This window comes from Herpailurus yagouaroundi, unplaced genomic scaffold (assembly GCF_014898765.1).
Source record: "Herpailurus yagouaroundi ecotype Mexico unplaced genomic scaffold, PumYag 205, whole genome shotgun sequence".
Taxonomy (NCBI): domain Eukaryota; kingdom Metazoa; phylum Chordata; class Mammalia; order Carnivora; family Felidae; genus Herpailurus; species Herpailurus yagouaroundi.
The window spans coordinates 4,309,676-4,330,946 of record NW_024412436.1 but is presented as its reverse complement, the minus strand read 5'-3'; the positions used below and the strand labels follow the sequence as shown (position 1 = coordinate 4,330,946).

The 21,271-nt window shown below is 46.8% G+C and overlaps 1 long non-coding RNA gene across 3 annotated transcripts; it reads left to right on the top strand.

The window, feature by feature from the left end:
* The first annotated feature begins 10,066 nt into the window (after positions 1–10,066).
* On the top strand, positions 10,067–16,248 carry LOC121015060 (uncharacterized). Of its 3 annotated transcripts, none has more exons than XR_005783590.1 (3): positions 10,067–11,090; positions 13,440–14,156; positions 15,138–16,248. It is a non-coding gene; the product is annotated as an uncharacterized LOC121015060 (long non-coding RNA). The 3 variants fall into 3 exon arrangements; XR_005783591.1 differs by lacking the exon at positions 10,067–11,090 and having other exon boundaries at positions 12,151–13,754; positions 13,843–14,156; XR_005783589.1 differs by lacking the exon at positions 10,067–11,090 and having other exon boundaries at positions 12,151–14,156.
* Positions 16,249–21,271: the final 5,023 nt, after the last annotated feature.

The window sequence follows — 21,271 nt, the reverse complement described above, 5'->3', positions numbered from 1 at the left end:
ACGGCTCGGGGCTAGCTTGGCTGAAGCTCTTGTGGGAAGGAAATTCTGGGGAATGAGTACAGGGTGAAGTGCAAACGTCGGAAGAAGTAGGGATACAGGAGAACGCAAAGGAAGATTCCATGGACACGGCTGATCAATCCTGTGACCTGTTTCTCGGAAAGACCCTAGGGAAAGACAGACGACGAATTTGCTAACTCCTGGGCTATCACAGGCGTTTGTAATAACAAGCCAGCTTTGCAAGCCGTTTCACGCAAACCGATTTAATATTCTTTTGTGGCAGATTGATTTGTCAATAGATGTGTCTATAGATAAGCAATAGATAAAGTAAGTAATAATCGTAGCCTTTCTCTGTTTTCAAGTTTTTATTTAGTTATTTTGAGATCGCGCGAGAGAAAGAGAAAGAGAGAGAGAGGGAGAGACCACGCTCAGGGAAGGGACAGAGAGAATCCCAAGCCAGCTCAGAAGCGCCCGAGGCGGGGACTCGAACTCACGATCCCTGAGATCACGCTGTGAGCTGAAATCAAGGGTCTGCCGCTTAACCAACTGAGCCACCCAGGCGCCCCTCAACACAGCTTTTCTTATCATCAATAAGACAGATGACCCGTCATAGCAAACTTAGCAAACATAGCAAGGTCTTTCTCCACGTCTTCGCTTTACCTCGTCCCGCCAGCCCTTTAGCCCCTGTGTCAGACGGCTGTCCAGTCCCTCCCTGCAGGACATGGCTGCCTGGCTTCCCACAGATCTCCCACCATGCCCCGCGCTTTCTGGAGCACAGCCTTTGTCCCCGTGCGCTCTAACTGTCCAGTTAAGTCTTCGCCCAAATACCGTGAATCTCCTCGGGTCACATATTTTGTTGTTGCATTCTTGGTGTCAGGATGGGTCCCTGCAGGAAGGCTTGGAAGGAGTTAACGGGTCCTTGCCGGAGCAACATGGCGTGTCAGACAAAACGTTCACCTGAGGTTGAGTCCTGTCTTCAACACGAACGGAGTAGGCAACCTTGACCCCTGTTCCGGGTATTCACAGCCCTCTGGAACCCATCCCTCTTGATGAACAGAACACGGGACAAAGGACAGATGCCATTTTCAAGACCAGGTTGCAAAAGACTGTGGCTCTGTGTGGGTTGTTCGCCCTCACTTTCTCGCGCTCTGACGAGACCCCTGCCATGTTGTGGCCTATTCTGTGGAGACACCCACGTGGTGAGAAACTGAGGGAGACCTCTGGCCAACGGCTAGTGAGGCACTGAGGTCCTTAGTCCAACAGCCTGCAGGGAACTAAATAGCCCTCCCAGACCGAGCCTGGAAGCCAGTGGTCCACCCCCCCCCACCCCGGTGGGCCTTCAGCAATGATTCGACCGCAGCCTCAAGAGGGACACTGAACCACAGGCCCCCAGCTCAGCTGTGTCCTGTTTCTTCACCCACAGAAACTGTGACGTAATAAATGTTGGTTGTTTGGGGCGCCTGGTTGGCTCAGTCGGTTAGGCGCCCAACTTCGGCTCAGGCCACGAGCTCACGGTTCATGAGCTCGAGCCCTGCGTCGGGCTCTGTGCTGACGGTTCGGAGCCTGGAGCCCGCTTCGGATGCTGTGTCCCCCTCTGTCTCTGCCCCTCCCCCGCTTGGGCTCCGTCTCTCAAAACTAAATAAATGTAAAAAAAAAAATGGTTTTTTACACGTGTGTTGTTTTAAGCGGCTAAATTATGGGGTAATTTGTTCCGCCCCAGCCAATAACGGGTACATTGGCTGTATATCCTGAAGCAGTGATTCACTCCACTCCACTTTCTGCCCCTTTGAAAATGAAGATAATACCACCAACTTCCACAAGGCTCTCGAGCGATTCAAATGGTATGCAAATCAAAGCGACTCGTATCTCAACGTGTAACACAAAAGTAAGACACACACTCCAGAACATCATAGTTCAGGCTCTTCGAGGCTTTCAATCTTAATTGCTTAGTATCACAGGTTACGAGCTCCTAATTTGACAAGCTAGGGGTGCAGAGCTAATTTCATCATATCTGCTATAGTGCCCCGCTGTGCATTTAATTCATTTAACAACAAATGCCTATAAACGCTTACCCTGCTTCCATTTCTCGGCTGGGCATGAACTCCTGGAGTAAAAAAACACAGCATCCTCATCAGGTGCTGTTGTTCTCTATTTCTGTTCAACCTAAGGGCGGCTTTTGTCCCAAGTAGTCCAAGAGAAAGTGGAAGGGGTTCTATATTCAAAGCCCTAGCCCCGTTTCTGCCTGGACCCTGGGTCCTCGAATGGGTCGAGCAATTGCGGTCAGCAGCAGATACTCAGCAAGGGCCTTCCCTCGCTCGCGTCGCGCTCACCCCTGAGAATCTGCGGAGCGGGAAACGTGGACTCAGTTCTCGTGGTGCTCAATGTCCAATGGGGGTGAGAGAGCCCGGAAAGTTTCTGGTGCAGTGGAACCACAAAGTGTGTTGTCGGTCGTGTGACCTACGGTCTTTCCAAGTGCACAGAGCAACCCAGGATAAACCTCCAGAACTGGGGCCTGCTTGCCATGCTCCGTAACATGGAAAAATAGGAAGCCGTGGTATTTAGACAGAACTTTACAATTTTTACAGCCACTCCTATCTCTCTGTCACCTCATAGTCTGTTTGTTTTTGCAGAGAGAGAGAGAGAGAGAGCGTGTGCAAGAACAGGGAAGGGGCAGAGGGAGAGAGAAGATCCCAAGCAGGCCCCGTCCTCAGCTCAGAGTCCAATGCAGCCCTTGATCCCACGACCCCGGGATCATGACCTGAGCACAAAACAAGAGTGGGGCAGTCAACTGGCTGAGCCTCGGAGGCGTCCCACCTCATCGTACTTTTAAAATTGCGTTTGGGCACCCGTTATTTGCAGCACTGTGCTTAATGCCGTGGGGCTCGAAATACATGAGAGAAGATTCTGTTCCCCCAAAGAAAATAATAGCACCCCACTACGACAGCACAAATTGTTGAGGGCCAGGCATTGTGTTAAGATCCTTTGTGCACTGTCTCCTTTTATCCACACAAAAACTTTAATAGGAAGATGAGAGTGTTGTTGTCGAAGACGAGGACAAAGGCTCAGGAAAGGGGAAGTGACCTAGCCGGGCCCTTTCTCTGCACCTCGCCCCCCACCCCCCATCTACTTTGGTTGCTGACAGTGTCGCATTGATACCCTATAGACTATTTCATGGTGCTACAAAAGCATCTTCGTACACCATCTTGTTTATTTTCAAGACAAATTTCGACATCAGTAGTATCCCCACTTAAAAGTGAGAAAATAAGGCCCAGGCAGCCTAGGTGATTTGTTCAGGGTCAGTCAGCGAATTTGAGGTAGACCTGAGATTCAGACCTGAGCGCACAGGAGTGTTACCCCTTAGGGAAGGGATCCAAGCTCACGGGTAAGGGCAGAAGGCAGGCGGCAGGTGCTACAGAGAGCGCGGTCGAGAGGGATCATGGCAGGAGGAAATGAAGGGTCCTCACTGGACGAGTTGCGTCTTTAAGGATGGAGACGGCAGGTAGGGAGGTCCCCGAGGCTATTCCGGTGGGGGATGCAGAGTGAGGGTGTCCCTGCTGAGGAAGAGTCTGAAGATCCGGGTGCTAGAGCTACCCTGCACCGTCCCCTCTGGGTCCGCTCCCCTGCGTCTCATACAACATGATGGTGTTTGTGCCCCACCGCGCTGGTGTGAGAGCTCCAGGGGTAAGGTAGGAGTGGCCTGAAAGTGGTGAAGCACTTTAAAAATATCAAGCCTTCTCATCCCAGTTTTAAACGAGAGGCACTTGAGGTTCTGAGTCTTGAGGAACTTGCCCAGGATCACAGAGAAGGTCCAGCAACACCCAGGCGTCAGCACCAAACTCTTTTTTTTTTTTTAAATATATTTTTTTAATGTTTGTTTATTTTTGAGAGAGACAGAGACAGGATGCGAGTGGGTTAGGGGCAGAGAGAGAGGGAGACACAGAATCCGAAGCGGGCTCCAGGCTCCGAGCTGTCAGCACAGAGCCCGCCGCGGAGCTCGAACTCACGAGCCGTGAGATCATGACCTGAGCTGAAGTCGGGCGCTCAACCGACTGAGCCACCCAGGCGCCCCAGCACCAAACTCTTGAACGACCAGCTGGCGCCACGGGCCCTGAGCCTCAGTCGATATTGGGAGAGACACCAGTCACAGAGCTTTCTGTCCATGATGACCTACTGCTCTCTGGGATCGTGAAGACATAAGCTAACTAAAGAGAGAAACCCATCTGGACATTCATGGGCTGGAGCAAGGTGGATGGAAGGAATTTATGAGGGATGGTCTGAGGGTCTGGCCCCCTTGCTCTAAAGAGGTTGGGTAGTGTTACCCTCTCTGAACTCCAGCCCCAACTGGTAAGAAAATGTACCTTGGGGGCATGGCAGAGAGCAGCAGTTCTCAAACTTTCTACGGTAAAGTCCATGCGCTCATCGCCATAGTTCCAAATACATAACATAAACTGCATAAGATTATCAAAGAGATGGAATATGTTGAAATGCACTTACCAAAATGTTTTTAAAAAATTGTGATCTAGCAATAGATACGCGCATGCTTCTTTATTAAAGTATCAAATATAAAAGGTCTAGCGGTGGGTCTATTAACTATATTTCCAAGTAGACACAAGCATAAATGAAATTTTAAAATAGTTGTAATATCTGTAAATATTTTAAAATATACAGTTTAGGGGCGCCTGGGTTGGGCGCAGTGGGTTGGGCGTCCGATTTCGGCTCAGGTCATGATCTCACAGTTTGTGGGTTCGAGCCCTGCGTCGGGCTATGCGCTGACAGCTCAGAGCCTGGAGCCTGTTTCGGATTCTGTGTCTCCCTCTGTCTCTGCCCCTCCCCTTTTCATGCTCTGTCTCTGTCTCAAGAATACATAAACATTAAAAAAATTAAAATAAATAAAATAAAATAAAATATACAGTTTATACTGGTGATAAAGTTAGATATTTCTGATTATACTGTTGTAGTTTGTCGGCGATATGTAGAACTGAAAAACATTACATTTTAGTGAGAGGCTACTGAAGTCTAAGCGTTATATTTTCTATTCAAATCTAGGTACAGCCTCCCTTTTCCACCCCTGAATTCTACCCATGAATCCTTTGGGACCCAAGAATATGAATTCCCAGATTAGAGGAAATAAAAAACAAGCTTTTTTTTTTTTTTAAGTTTATTTCTTTATCTTGAGAGGGAGTGCATGAGTGTTAGCAGGGGATGGGCAGAGAGAGAGAGAGAGAGAGAGAATCCCAAGCAGGCTTTGCACTGTCCGTGCAGAGCCTGACGCGGGGCTCAAACCCATGAACCGTGAGATCATGGCCTGAGCTGAAATCGAGAGTTGCATGCTTAACTGGCTGAGCCACCCAGATCCCCCAATAAAAGAAGGCTTTTATGTAGAAGGCAACCAGTTATGGAGGAAATAGCACTTATGATTCCGCTTACTGTTAATTGTTTTTCCTTTATTAATAATAAACCATGTTCGATTACACTTCACTACAGATACCGATTATATTAATTATTCCTCGCCATAAATATTAGTAAGATGAATGGCTGGACAATTAAGCAAGTGTCTGTTTTTGTGTTTTTAATTTTCTAACGTTTATTTATTTCTGAGAGAGGGAGAGAGAAGAGTGCAAGCAGGGGAGAGGCAGAGAGAGAGAGAGAGAGAGACAACAGAATAGGAAGCAGGCTCCGGGCTCTGAGCTGTCAGCACAGAGCCTCACGCGGGCCTCGAACTCACGGACCGCGAGATCATGACCTGAGCTGCAGTCAGATGCTTAACCGACTGAGCCACCCGGGCGCCCCATTCTGTTTTAATTATATAAAGTAGGAGTCATGATATCGACTCTTGAGGGTTGTTTAGAGGGTCAAGTGAGATGAGATATTTCTAAGGCATTTGTCACTGCCTCTAAAATATAGTAGAGGGGCGCCTGGGTGGCGCAGTCGGTTAAGCGTCCAACTTCAGCCAGGTCACGATCTCGCGCTCTGTGAGTTCGAGCCCTGCGTCAGGCTCTGGGCTGATGGCTCAGAGCCTGGAGCCTGTTTCCAATTCTGTGTCTCCCTCTCTCTCTGCCCCTCCCCCGTTCATGCTCTGTCTCTCTCTGTCCCAAAAATAAATAAATGTTGAAAAAAAAAATTAAAAAAAAAATATTAAAAAAAGAAATAAATAAAATATAGTAGGAGCTAAACTAGCCGTAGCTCTCCCCGCGAGTACAATTATCGTTACCTGTTACCATGGGGCATTTTGGCGATCAAGTGGAAGTCAATATGCCTGACCCATAGCACTGACCAGCCATAGGCTCCTTCTCGAACAGTCCTCAGGCGGACTTAGAGGCTGTGGGAAGACATCAAAACCTGCCCTGGTACCATCAGTCTTAGCTAGAAAAATGGCCCAGAGAATAGCTGTTGGTTGACTGGAAAAACAGGTTATGTTTGCCGTGGAAGGTCTCTTACCACCCTTCCCGAGGGCCTGCAGGTTTGGGTTGCCACCTCTCCGAGAATCCAGCCTCTAGGGTCCAGCCTTCCCTGGTGCACCTGTCGCAAGACAGGAAGGGAAGGGGATTTTTACCGATCGGGCCTCTCCTGTGTGCTCCTTAGGTGGAGAATGGTCCCGAAATGGGAGCCTCGTTATTTTTCTGTGCCTCGGTCTTTCAAGGTCCTACTTTTGAGGGCACATCTGCCTAATTGGAACCGATGAATAATACTGAGGTGCTGAGGAGGACTCAGTTTGCAAAGGGCTGGAGAAAATGTCTCTGGATCTTAACAGAGGCTTTTAATACCAATATGGAGACGGCGGAAGCCTCCGCACATGGACCCACGCACGCCTCAGTTGCCTCTTGGGTCTGTTGTGCCTTAGCTCTGTCACCTGGGACAAGGCAGGAACCTCTCTAGACCATTCCTTGCTTGTTACCTAGGACTGAGAGCAGCTAATTAGCAGCGGGGTTAAAATTATGAGATGAGGCCTTGTTTACAAACAGCTTACTACACGACAGACACCCCCAATGGTAGTTTCGCCATTAAGAATCGTGTCACTTGCAGCTTGGGGGAGAGCATCGGAGGTGAGATCAGAAGACCTCCAGAGGCCTCTCACCACCTCATGGAGGAACTTGCTCGCTCTGTTTGGTGAACGGTGTTTCTCTCACACCGAGAAGATACACACGCTTCGGTTTCCCCACCAACACGACACGTTTGAAGAAGCGTTTGCCCAGCGACTCATAGCCAGTAGGCAGGTGGGGCAAAGATCTACAACAAAAATGCAAGGCTTCGCCTCTTGCTTTTGAAACCCTCCCAAGCGCCTGGGCATCCCATAAAAGAATGCACATCAAATTAAGGCCAGCTGGGATGGTGGCTGGGATAGACTTGAGAATGACCTAGGAAAGACTTGAGAATGAGCGAGGGCTACCGGCCTCCTTCCCTCCTCAGCTTACAAAGGCTGGAAGAAGCAGGCGGCATCGCCTGTGGGTCCTCCTTAAGGACTCGGGCTCTTCAGCCACGGAGTCCAAATCACTCTTCTGGATGCTCGCCCGGAGCAAAGCTCTGGCTTCGAAGTCGCTGGAAGGCAGCCACGGTGAAGACATATGCTACTGCCAGCATGCAAAGGGAAAACAGGGACCCTACTGCTCAGGCAGGAACACAAATCGAGTGTTTCTAGGAGACCCCGGCCGGGAGGGAGCTTTGTCACCGGCGTCCCAGGATCGAGAAACCGTGCCCTCCGCTCCCCACTTGGCTCATCTTCCCCAGTGTTGCCGAATGGGAAAGAACTTCTAGAGACTGAAGACCAGAGTTCATGAATTGAAGACCAGAGTCTCAGTCTGCATTTTCTGTCCCACGGGGCTCACGTATGTTCAGGAAAAGTGTCCACCGAGATCCAAGAGCGCCTCTGGTAACGCTCTTTCCGTATCGTGTAGGTCTTTTTTTTTTTTTTTTTTTTTAACTTTTTGGATTTTAGGGGCAGAGCTTTGATTCAATCAAATGCCTCTCGCAGCTGGTGACATATGGGGGTATTATGTTGACCCCCACAAGGTCCCTTTCTTATTTGATTTCCGGGTTCCATGCACGCCCCATTTTCCATTACTTTTCTTTCCTATTAAGTGGGCACCTCCTCTACGACGTTGAATAGATGTTCTGGATATGTACCTACCTACCTGTGAGAAATGCGTGCGGGTATTTCACGTATGTATGTTGCATTTAGCTTACGTCGTAGTGTCTCGTTACATTTCTTACCTTTATGCTCACTCACTCCTTCCAGGGTATGCTCACCAGTATATCGCTTCCCATAGCCATGGGACAGCTATTTGCTGCTACAAATAATTCTGCTGTGTTCCTTTTTCCATGTGGGGCCTTAATGGGCTTATAGGCAAGATTTTCCCAGGCAGGTTCTCTGGAGAGAGGCTGCTGTATTGTAGGGCACCCAGAGGCTAATTCCCTTAGAGCTGCCAGATTACTTTCCAGAAAGACTGTGCCAGTTTCCACTCCTGCCAACTAAGCCCCGGTGTTCCAGCTCCCCCCCCCCCCCCGCCCACTCAAATTTTTACATTGTTGTCACTGGAGTAGATATTAAGGGGCACCTACTGTTGTTTTAATGGATTTTTTTTTTACATTTATTTATTTTTGAGAGACAGAGAGAGACATAGCACGAGTAGGGGAGGGGCTGAGGGTGGGGGAGACGCAGAATCCGAAGCAGGCACCAGGCTCTGAGCTGTCAGCACAGGGCCTGACGAGGGGCTCAAACCCACCAACCGCAAGGTCATGACCTGAGCCGAAGTCGGACGCCCAACTGACTGAGCCACCCAGGAGCCCCAACTACTGTTGTTTTCATGTTGATGTTTGTCATTATGGGTGAGGTCGAGAATCTCTTGAACTTTAGCCATTCAGGTGTCTTCCTTTCTGTGCATTGCCTATTTCTATCCTCTACCCATTTTCCTATTCTTTCAAGGATTAATAAGAATTCCTTTCTCAGCTAAACATTAATCCCATTGATTTTAAACTTTGAACAGTCTCCCGATATGGTATACACCTGTTAACAACCGTCGACTGTGTCCGTGTTGGATAGAAATCTGTGGCCAGACCCAATACTCTCCTACCTCATAGCCTGTGCTTATACGGTCTTGTTGCAAAAAATCTCTTTCCACTTACGGGAATATTTTCTCCTACCAGCTCTAAGGAGCCAGCTTTCTTAGCACCGTCTGCTAAACAGTTTATCTACTCCCCACCTCTATCAGATGTCTTCCTTGTACACATCTCTATTCCTGGACATTCCTTTCTGTTCTTTGCTTTGTTTCTCTGCTGTTGTGCTGGTGTATACTCTCTTCTCCTTGCTCTTTGTGTGTGTGTGTGTATGTGTGTGTGTGTGTGTGTGTGTGTGTGCGCATGCGCGCACACACACGTAAAATTGACCCACTATTTGTGAAACTGAATTATTCGATGCAGACTTTAGATTCCGTTTGTCGAGTTTCCCCCAAACCTCTGCTGGAGCTTTTGGGGGAACATATGGAATGTGTAGATTCATTTAAGGGAGAACCGACAGATTTATAATATCAGATAATTCCATTCATTCATTATTCATGTCTTCTTCTATGCCTTTTATAGAATTTGAATGATTTATCCATAAAATTTTATGCCTTCCTTTTTATTTCTGTTCCTAGAAACTCGAGAGATTCCTGATGTTACGAATGGCATCTCATGTTCAATTACAGTCCCTTGTTGCTTATTGATAGTGTGAATTGAATTTGTATCTGGCAGCCTTACCGAACTCTTATTAGTTTAGGAGTCTATTACGCGGTGGGTTTTCACTGCATATCTGACTCTTATTAGATGGTACCCTGAAGCCAGATGAATGTATGCTCTTCACACATTTCATCACCCAGTCTCCTCAAAGCTTTTCCATGCTGGCTGACCTTGTAACAGAAAGGTTAGCGATCACTTTTTATTTTTATTTTTATTTTTATTTAAAATTAAAAAAATTTTTTTAACATTTATTTATTTTTGAGAGACAGAGAGAGACAGAGCGTGAGTAGGGGAGGGGCAGAGAGAGAGAGGGAGACCCAGAATCCGAAGCAGGCTCCAGGCTCCGAGCTGTCGGCACAGAGCCCGACACGGGGCTCGAACCCACGAACTGTGAGATCATGACCTGAGCCGAGGTTGGATGCTCAACCGACTGAGCCACCCAGGTGCCCCTTGGCTATCACTGTTTAGCATCTACTACACTAGGTACTACCCTAAGAACTTTCCATGTGTTGTCCTACTTTATCTTCCCAACAACCTGATTTGATTATATTTTTATCCATACTTTATAGATGAAGAAATGGAGGTTAGACAGTAAGTAGCCTTGGCTCACACAGCCAGTAGCAGACTGAGCAAGACCAGCCTCTGACTCTAAGTTTGGGCCTTAGACTAGTTTATGATGAGCAAGGTAAAGCCTGTATTATTCACCAATACGCCCTTTTAATGAAAAATGGGTTCAGTTTTTATCATTTTATCTGTGCTATGATTGTGTTTATTTAACTCCAATTTAATATGTGATCTCTAACATAATAATAATACTTGCATTTATATTAACTATATAATAAAAAATAAAAATGGTCTCTAATGGCAAATGCATAATTGGGGGTTGCTATTTTGCATGTCTTGTCTTTTTACTTACTTTTCTGATCGTTCTTTGATTGTGTTTTCTAAAGCTATCGGCTGGTGATATTTTGGAAATTAAAAAAAAAAAAAAAGAAAAAGAAATCCAGACTGGTTCTTTACCATGGATTGTTTCAGAAGCACTGATCCTCAGTCCTATGTCTTGCTGGCTTAAGTACCTGAAGATGTCAATAGGATAGAACCAAAGTTAGGAGCCACTGTGTATTTCGGTGCCCTGTTGTCTCGATTGTTTCAAACAGATGATTTGTATTTCTGAAAAGCTCCAATTGAACGAGAGCCATCTTGAGAAAGCCCCTTTCTCCCAAGGAATGCCTGAGAACGATTCTTTACGCTGTCTCTACCCAGCCCTCTCTGTCGCTTCAGACTCGGCGTCTCCAGTGGATCTCAGAGGCAAGAATTTACTGCAGGGAAATACCAAGCAATGTCTGAACTTTCAGCTGGGGAAAAGTCTTTTATTGGAGCAGGTAATGTCTCATCTTGAGATGCCACGCTTCCACATTTGGAAAAAGAAAATTCTCAGCTTGAGCGTAACAGTGAATTGTGCAGTTGTTAACAACGTTCGTGAAACTGTTTATTTTAGGGGTGCCTGGGTGGCTCAGTCCAGCCTTATTTAGCTCATGGAAAAATAATGGGGAAAAAATCCAAATATTTAACAATAGGAGAATTTTTAGTAAGCCAGCTCTGTGGGTATAGTGAAATACTGCATTATCTTTAGAAAGAAGGCAGACTATATCAGCAGATAACAGTGGTTCTACCAGAGTATGTGTAAATGACAACAGAGCAAATGGGATATATGTTTGAACCACAACTGAATAAAAATACATTCACGTGTTTGGAGCAAGAATTGGAATTACGCCAGATGGAACTTACTGTGTTTTTCTTACCCGTAAGGTAAGATCTTTAAAAAAAGATCGAAAAGTATGTTTTTATGTGTGCGTTTAAGAAAATCACAGAAACGTATAGCTAGTTTATGCAAATTTAGGAACTTCCTTAAAATAACTGTCTTAAAATAATGGTAATAGGGAGTACGTAAAAATGTTTAAAAGGGGCTGTTTGAAAGAGCCACCTGGATCAGGGGCCTGCACCCAATGGCCCAGGCCAAGTCTAGCCTGCTGCCTGTTTTTGTAAATACAGATTTATCGCCTTCCGGCCACATCCATTTGTTGAGGCCCTACGACTCTTCCGGCTACAAGGGCAAAGCTGAGTGTTTGCAACAGAGACCGGTTGGCCTGAAGCTGTAACATATTTACCACGTGGCCTTCACAGGAACAGCAGCGACTCCTAACCTAGAGAATCACTTGAGGAGACATGAATTAGAACCTATTGGTGGCGTTGGTGGGACTTCCACTTAAATAACAGATATAGGGGCGCCTGGGGGGCGGGGCTCAGTTGGTTAAGCGTCCCACTGACTGCGGCTCAGGTCATGACTTCGGGTAGGTTCTATAGCCCCAGGCCGAGCTCCGGGCTGACAGCTCAGGGCCTGGAGCCTGCTTCGGATTCTGTATCTCCCTCTCTTTCTCTGCCTCTCCTCCGCTAATGCGCTCTCTCTCTCTCTCTCAAAAATGAAGGTGAAAAAATTTTTAAATAACAGATATAAAGGAAAGTCACAAAACTGCTCCAAATCGCTTAGTTCTGGGTGTGCAAAGAAATGCATTTGATTGATTACAGGCCCGAGAGACTTTGGGAAACAAGCGGGACACTACTTTCAGAGCTGAGACATTTTCACAGCTGGGTTTTTCCTTCTAAGCAAAGCAGTCAACCGTAAGTGTGGCAAAGCTAGGCAAGACCCGCGTGCGGGTAAAAGCGGATGAACAGAACCTTCAGGACGGTCTGGATCACCTGGGCCCGGCAAGGCTCCCGGAGGACATGTGTCTGCAAGGCTCTCCCGGAGGAAGCCATCGGCCCAGGGACGCCCAGTGTTGCTATGGCAACATCAAAGGAGGAAAGAAAAACTTGGCCTACGGATTTCCTGTAGGTGTCAGAGCAAGAACGAGTCCTAGGAGACACGAATAAGCAGTAAGCAGGGGGACCTGCAAATTCTACCTCTGTGTTTTCTGCTGTGTCATCTGAGCCCTCCCACCCCACCTCCCTCACCCCTGCACAGCCGCGGGGTTTGGCGTCGGGCCGCGGGGCCGCGGTTTGTTCCGAAATGGATTTATACCATTTATCCTGGGACAGGCCATCAGAAGCCTCACACCTGACCGTCCCTTTGTCCTGGGGTCTTAGAATCTGTGTCAGGTTCCTTCCAGGGCAACAGTTAACTCTGTTTTGAGGTCACCTCCGCGGATACAATGTTACTCTCTTGTGAGAGAAAGGAAGTCGATCCGTTTAGGAGTTGGGGGAGAAGACTGGGTGGCTTTGAGCTTCTGCCGACTTGGGACAAAAGGCACTTTCTGGGCTCTTCGTTCTCACTGATCACCCCTGCCCGGGCTCACGGGTAGACCTGTATTGGTAACACACCAGAATATTCTAGAAGACTCTCTATACACCATATACTTAACTATGCACCGGGGACTTGCTACATAGGAGACCACCAGGCACCTACACATGCAGGCACGCGTGCGCGCGCGCGCACACACACACACACACACACACTGTGGCTGATAGCGGCCCCTGAAAACACAGCACTGACTGACAAGTGAGGAAGAGAAGTGCCTAATAGTTGTGTTCCCACAGCATGGGCGGGCTCTGGCAGGGCAGAGTCTCTGGCCGGACTGTGTGGGGCAAGGGGGCTCGTGCATGTCCCTCAGATGGCACTACCCACGTCCGCTCACCTCTCCTCCTCCCCGTCCTCTTGTGCCCACCTTCCCTAGGTGCTGAGAGGACTCGACTCACAAGCCGGAGGAGACGGCGCTCCGAGGCCTGCTGCCCGCACCCGTCTTCAGGCTCCAGAACGTTCAGAGTAACAAAGGCAAAGTGAGGAAGCCCAGCCTGCCTGCTGGTGGGGGGGCCGTGGCTCTGCTTCCCTTTTGCTCTTTTCTTTCACACCCCCTCTGAAGAGCGGCAGAGGCTGGGAGAGCCACCGGCCACACCAGATCGAGGAGGTCACCAGGGAGGGCCCATCCCTGGAGCAGATCAAGCTGAAAAGAGGAGCCTGGGTGAGGGGGACAGGAGGCGACAGCCAGACGGTGAGAGCCGCTGGGCCGATGAAGGCGGGGCTGGTCCGGGGGCCAAACTCTGAAGTCAATCTTATTCGGGGCCCTCACCTTTCTTAAGCGCCCCAGTGTTCCCAAGATGGCTTCCACTGGCCTGCCCTCTGGATCCAGACCTTTCTCTCTCATTCTCTGCCTTCAAAAGATACCTGTTCTGAGGTAAACTTCACCTGTTTTTTCCCTTTCTCCTTCTCAGCTTCTGCCTCTTTCTCTGAAAAAAAAAAAAAAAATCTGTGCTGAGACTTTAGCGAGTGATAACGAATTAATTAGTAAACTTTCTCAAATAAAATATTTACATTTTTGAAAGGAGCCAAAGCAAAGGTAGAACTTCAAAGGAAGCTGCTAAAATCGCCTTCCGGCCACCCGTGTGTCCCCCAGGTAAGTCCTGGCCCTGTGCCCCTCTTGTTTGTAAGTGTCCTCGTGTCTTCCCCTCAGGATCTTTTAAGGGACCACAATAATTTGAGCTGCAGAAACTATAAATTGTCTTTGTATACGCTTATGTGATATTTGCTAATGCAAATAGCATATGGGAGCGGAATTGTAAACTTATAAGTAACCTTAAGCTTATCTTTTTAGTAACTCTAAGCTGATATTAACACGTATGTTATACAATATGTAAACATATTATAAATATTATGAAATATTATAAAGATATTATCTATCTCTCTATCTAGTAGTATGGATCCCCGATTCACATTCTCTGAAGTATACAGTTAGGAGTTCATTGGGAACAGGAGGAAAGAAACACACAAAGGGAAAGAAGTCGCGGATGGTCGCGTGTTACTAAAAAAGTCTCCCGGACCCGAGTTTGAGGGCATGAGTTGGTCATTTGCTCTTACTTAATGTGGATGGGTTGCTCGACAAAGCCCTTAACGACTGTTTCCTTTCTCCTAGTCACCATTATTCCCTTGACATCAGCCACCATAATTGCGGGGGGTGTTTTCCCGTCAAGACGTGAACCCAGTAATTGAGAACACGCTGGCCGAAGCTTGTTTCTCTCCTACAACAGTGGGAAGCACTTTCACATGGGTTAAAATTAACTAAAAATATCGCTCCTTTGCTACATCCCCACCCTCAGGCCCGTGGAAGGAGAGTCTGTAAGCTCTTTTTAGATTTCCCCGGAGGTTGGGAGTGGGCCAGTCACTTCAAGGGGGAGAAGAAGTTCGCCAATAATTGATGGTGCTTGCTTTATGATAATTATCGTAACATTTCATAAATAACATCATATAAGTATCGTATCAAACAATGTCAAATGATGAGGTCGAGTAATAAATATAATACATTTGTATGAACATAAGAGTCATTGGAGGCTGAGTTTTACGATCGTCATTCTGCCCTTCCTGCCCTGCCTCCACATAGAACGGACCCATCACCGTGACATCAAGTCAGTGGGGACCCCCACTCTATGCCTGGCGCCCTGAAGCTCCCATGTTGATGACCCCCAGAGAAGGTCTGAAGGTCTGAAGGTCTTTTCTTCGCAAAGGAATTTGCCACCTGTTTGTGGCGGTCCCTGAATTCTGTCGGACGGCTTCTTCATCAAAAACACTCGTGGTTCCTCATTAGCCTGGGTTGCCTCTCTAAAGATATTCCTGATTAAAATCACACTTGTGCCATGCACTGTGTAAGGATACAAAAATAGAAGACGACATTTTGGAAGTGCGTACTGGGGACGGTTGCACAACGTCGTGAATGGAATTAATGCCGCTGCGTGATAGATTTTAAAATGGCTAAACTGGAAACGTTTGTTACGTGGATTCTACTGCAATAATAAAAATGTTTTACCAAAAAAAAAAAAAAAAAAAAAACACAACCCCAAACAACCACACTGAGTAAGATAGTCCTGGTCCTCGGGTTCCTCATGGTCTAGTTGGGAGGACCAAAACGTGCAAACAAAGGTGTGATTGGTGAGAAGGTAGGATATAAAAAGGGATGCAAAGGAGGAGGCTGTGAAAGAAATGTAACCTTTTATTTGCTTTTGTGCGTTCTGTGTTTTAGTGGCGGTGTTAGGGGAGCCCGCTAGACCCGAGGCTTCCGTGATGAGCAATGCTACTCCAGAAGCCAAAGGCGTAGGCTCCCCTCAAATGTTGGATTCCGCAACAACGCGGGTCCTAATGTTGGACCCACGGGAGAAACTGTGCCTAGTGGAGTCCTAAGTCCAGTTGTTGTCTCCACTGTCATTCACTCCTCCTACCCAGGGCCCGGAAAGGATGAGACTGGAGAGGCACGTAGGGTGTGAAATCGAAGGAGCCATTTATGCTCATGGTCAAGTGCCGACAGGGGAAGCAGCGACCTCCGTAACATGTCCACATGTCCACAGACCCATGGATCTTGTACATCTTTGCATCTCCTAAAACCAATATCAAGTGGAGCACAGAGACAGCACGCGGCAAATGGTAGCATGCTTTGGCAAGCATTTCAAAAATAAATGAAGTTATTTATTCCACCACGTCCCCTAGGGACGAGCTCTTCACCTGTGTCTCTTCGGTTCCCATCTCTGTCTCATCCAGCTGAAGGTTGTTCAAGACTTATGCTCCTCGAACATCTCCCAGCAGGTGTTTCCTCTGCGCCTCTGGAACCCTTCTCCTTCTGACCCTTTTTTTCCAGTGTCGTTTTTGTTTTTGGTTGTTGTTGTTCCTCCCTGTGATTGATTTTGAACAGTTGCTTTGTCTTCAAGTCTTGTAGGTTTTCCCTGGGGTCTCAGCCACGGTTAATCCCATTTGGTTCAGTTTCCGCTTTGGCTATGGCAATGGTGCTTTGCATCTCTAGAAATTTCATTTGGTTCTTTTTATATCTCCTATTCATCTCCTCACTATGTGTGGATTCTCTTTACATCCTGGAACATATGGAGCGTACTTTCTGAAGATGTTTCAACGCTCTCGTTCACTAATTTCATCATGTGCGTCGCTTCTGGACCTCTGGCACCACGTCTGTGACATTTCTACCTACTCCCCGACTGCGCATCGCTTGCCTTACTCCTTCCCATCCCTCCTAAAATTCCACTCCTTCCCACTGCTTTTGCCCCCATCCTTTCCCGTCTCCCGATGTGTTCCCTTGACCCCTTCCTCCCGCTCCTCAGCTTTTCAATGGCCATTTTTCCTTTGGCATGGAGATGTTTCATGCCTTCCTTGTCTTAAGACCAACACCAAACAAACCTTCCTTGACCACCAGGCCACCACCCTGTAGTTAGCCTTCCCTTCATAGACACGCATCTCCAGAGAACGGCCGTCCCCATCACTGAGATGATTAGCAGTCGTGCACCTTGCCAAGTGCCGGGCCTCCCCGCGCCACAGTCAAGTTTCTGCCCCCTCCCCCAGTCCAGGGAAAAAATGTGGCGAAGTCAACGAGTTCTGCTAAGTGCAGCATATGGTTTGGGGTCCTTACCTTGGTCGGTCTGGGCACAGCCCCTTGCTTCCTCCTGCCTGAAATCCGTCTTCCCTTGGCTTCTGTGAGCTTCGTTCAATTTTTCCTCCCTTTGCTCGCGTCCAGTTCTCTCTGCTTCCTTTCTCTCTCACCACTGTTTCCGCAGGAACGGCTCCCCCATTTATCTCTAACCTTTCAGGGTAGTTCTTTACAGGTGACCCAAGGACCTCACAGTTTATACTCGCAAACTGAACCGAGTCTTTCCTTTGAAACTTACCCTGAAATATCCTTGCTCAAAATGGCGATTCATTGTCGCGGTCGCTGGGATGTGCTTTGTGTTCTGATCCCAACCTCCCTTTATCCATTCACCGCCCCCCCCCACCCCCGCTCACGTTGTCTGCAGAACTTGTGCTCTCCTGTCACCTCCCAGGCCTTTGGTAACATTCACTTTGTTGTAGTTTCCTCTCTCACCTGCCCCACCACCTTCACGTTCAAGCTGTCTCCTGATCATCCTCTGAAAACAAACACAATCATTACTTTCTCTAGGAAACGTCTCCTAAGCCTTCAGTGCGACTTTGGTGTTGTTCCTTAGCAATGTTCTTTCTCCATATTCATATCTTCATCAAGTTGAACACGGTACTTGAGAGCAGGATCGTGTTTGAGGTTGCATTCGCCATGCCTACTATGGTGTGTGGCACGACACGCAAAATTTATGACTGAGTAAATCGCATGCATGCATGAATGAAATTTGCATACATGTATGACCTCCCTTGTCCCTTTAGAAACTTAATCTAAAATTTAGCACCAAATAAGCTACGCATCAAGGATGGTAAATAAAAGTCTTCTAGGTAAGCGAGCGTCAGGCCTCCCTTCAGCTTTTAATTGAGAAGTGATTGTGTAGTCTGAGATTCAGTTTAGTCATTTAGATGGTCAAAAACAGATGAGCCACCTATTTCCCAGTCTGCTTTGGTCACCTCATCTGATGGTTCTTTGGTGATCCCTTCCATTTCCACGCAATTCGATTAGCCAGCAGTCAATCCAGGGATTTACTGCAGTGGAATCCAGGTTCCAACACGGTCTTTCGTGCTTCTGTGGTCCATAGAGCACAGCTTGACAAGACCCCGGCTGCTACCTTCCGCCCACACCGAACGATGTTAATTTCAAGGAGCAAAGGGAAGATAATCCAAGTACTGTTAAATTCTTAGCTGGAAAAAGATTGAGGAAAAACAGGACTTTCTAGTTCAAATTGTCACACTAATGTAAATAAATCACTGAATTTACATGGAATTCACCCAAGAATTTGAAGGAGTTCAAGGGTGATGCTGTAAAGCTGTAGCCATTTTCCCAAAAACATTACTAACAGCTTCGTAGCAATGGGATGTCTCCCATCAACAGGACACTTTCCAAGAAGGGACTGAAGAGTTGTCTCACATCCATGTTGAGGAAGGATATAGAATCTCCGATAAATGGGGAAGTCTTTGGACAAGTAAGCAAGTATAACCTTCTGAGAGAAAGGGAGCCTGTTTTCTGCCAGGGAAAAGCTTGGCTAATTAAATTATTGCAACATCGTTTGGGGGCGCCTGGGTGGCTCCGTCAGTTAAGCATCTGACTCTTGATTTCAGCTCGGGTCACGATCTCGTGATTCGTGAGTTCGAGCCCCGTGTGGGGCTCTGCACTGGTGGTGCTTGGGATTCTCTGTCTTCCCTCTCTCTGCCCCTCCCCTGTTCGCTCTTGCTCTCTCTCTCTCTCTCTCTCTCTCAAAATAATTAAATAAACATTAAAAAAAAGAAACATTGGTTGGATGGCAAATTGAAATACAGAATAAGAATAACCAAAGGATATGTTGTAGTGAAAGTTTCCCTCAAAAAAGTATTATTAAAATACTACAGTAAAAGTTCTGAATTTTCACAATTAATAAAATAAATGGTATTGGAGGAGCTTAGGGAAAGTGTCGACTAACACAGAAAAAAATCACCCGAATCCCCATTTTATCTGCCTTGAGTGTTATCTTACCAAAACACATGTCAGGTCACGCCTCTTCCTTGATTAAACCTTTAGTAGTTTGTTATCGTTTTAGTAGCTTTTCATGATAAAAAGTAAAGAAAAATTGGAAAGCAGGAAAGGAAGTACTATCTTTTTTTTCTTTAAAAGATTTTATGTCTTCTTTTTTTTTCACTTCAAGTCCACTGCTCTTTATTATTTTTTTAATATGAAATTTATCGTCCAGTTGGTTTCCATACAACACCCAGTGCTCATCCCAACAGGTGCCCTCTTCAATGCCCATCACCCACTTTTACCTCCCTCCCACCCCCCATCAACCCTCAGTAAAGTACCATCTATGAAATACTAGCATATCTAAGTGCCCTTTCATTTAGCCTTCAAAAGCCTATGGTGAGGCTAGTGCCGTGACGCTATTCCCATTTTACAGAGGGATAAACTAAGGCACAGTGAGGATAAAATATTTACTCTTATTCCCATGGCCCATAATAAGGAGAGGAACATGAATTTTAACTCAGGAGTGATTGTAGTACATATTTCTGGTATTGTAATACACTGCTATGTCGGGACAGGCATGTAACTCCCTTCTGCCCAACGAGACATGAGGAAAAGTCTACTGCAGGGTGAGGGTGGGGCTTAAGAGAAAGGCTTCATGTTACACATTCTTCCCTAGAGCATTTCCTTCTGGAAATCTGATGTAGCAGACTCAGTTAGCATCAGGTATCAGGCAGTTGTGTGCTTCCCCGGGTGAACCTGATTGGTAACCAACTGGGATAATTCACTTTTCCAAGGGATATACAAGAATGGGCATGTGGCACTATTTTGCCAAAGAATCATGAAGGCAATTCTGTTTGGAGGGAGCTAATAGTCCAGGAAAAGATTTCGTTTTGTTTTTAAAAAAGAAAGCTTGCGGAAAACCTACTCTTTCTTATGGTTAGATTTGCCATCACATGCGATGCTTACAGCTGTGGCAGCCATGTGGGCACCATGAGGTTAGTCATCCTAAAAAGATATGCCAGCGTGCGGAGGAAGGCATGCGGAGCTGTAGAAAGAACCTAGGCCCTTGATGATATAGTCAAGCTGATAAATGTACCAACTCAGAATGGTTTTAACCCTGGATTTCTCTATGCGAGATAATGTATTTCCTTATATGGAAGCCATTTTTGGATTTGTCCCTCTGTGACTTCCACCCTGAATGTCCTGACTGATAAAATCTTTATTTTCATACTTGCGGATTGTGGTTTCTCTTCCCTAGTGTGTGTGTGTGCGTGTGTGTGTGTGCCCGTGCGTATGTGTTGAGGGGACCACGAGGGAAGGATAAATGGGTCGCCGCCATTCATCAAGAGTCAAACTTCCTATCAAACTTCTTAGGAAGTTAATAGTTTCAGTAAAAAATTGAGAAGTATAGAGAAAAATTCGGATGAATTTTGAGGACCAGAAATTCAAAACAGAGAAAGGACAAGTACTATGTGGTAGAACGGAAAGCTCTTCAGTAGGGGGTACAGATGCGTGTTTTCCCTTCCCTGTATGTTTCATTTTTATTAACTGTTCAAAGACCAAACAACCCCGAACTAAGAAGTTATTGGGTCGTTTTCTCTCGGGGTTATTTTTAGGGCAAAATTCAAAGGCACTGGGAACTTCTACATAAGTGGCAGGCACCCTTATAGGGTCTTTCTTTTCATGCCCTAAGGAACTTGCTTCTCCATCAGCACAGAAAATGCAAATAGAATACGTCAGAACTGGCGATACCCCTGAGCAGACATTTATTGATTGTCTCCTCAGGATTCCCCCTACCCGCTTCCCAACTGTCTCTGATTTCCATTTAAAGATTCATGTATTTCCAAGGAAACTGAATCCTGTGTCGGCGCCAGATTTGGAATTTGGAGCATGTATGGCTTACGTTAAGCCAGTAAGTATGTGTCATTCCCCAGGCCATTGTGATCATCAAGGGGATGGGTTTGCTATCTTCAGCTGGTTCAATTATGATCACTTTCAGAACGATTGCTGGGAATCCAATGCAAACACATTCTCTCTTTCCTGCTACGATGGGGATGTAGCTCTGAGACTTTTGGCCACCATCTTGGAAGCAGCCTTAGGGTGAAGTCGATAACAAAACCGGGTCCTCGGTGACCTTG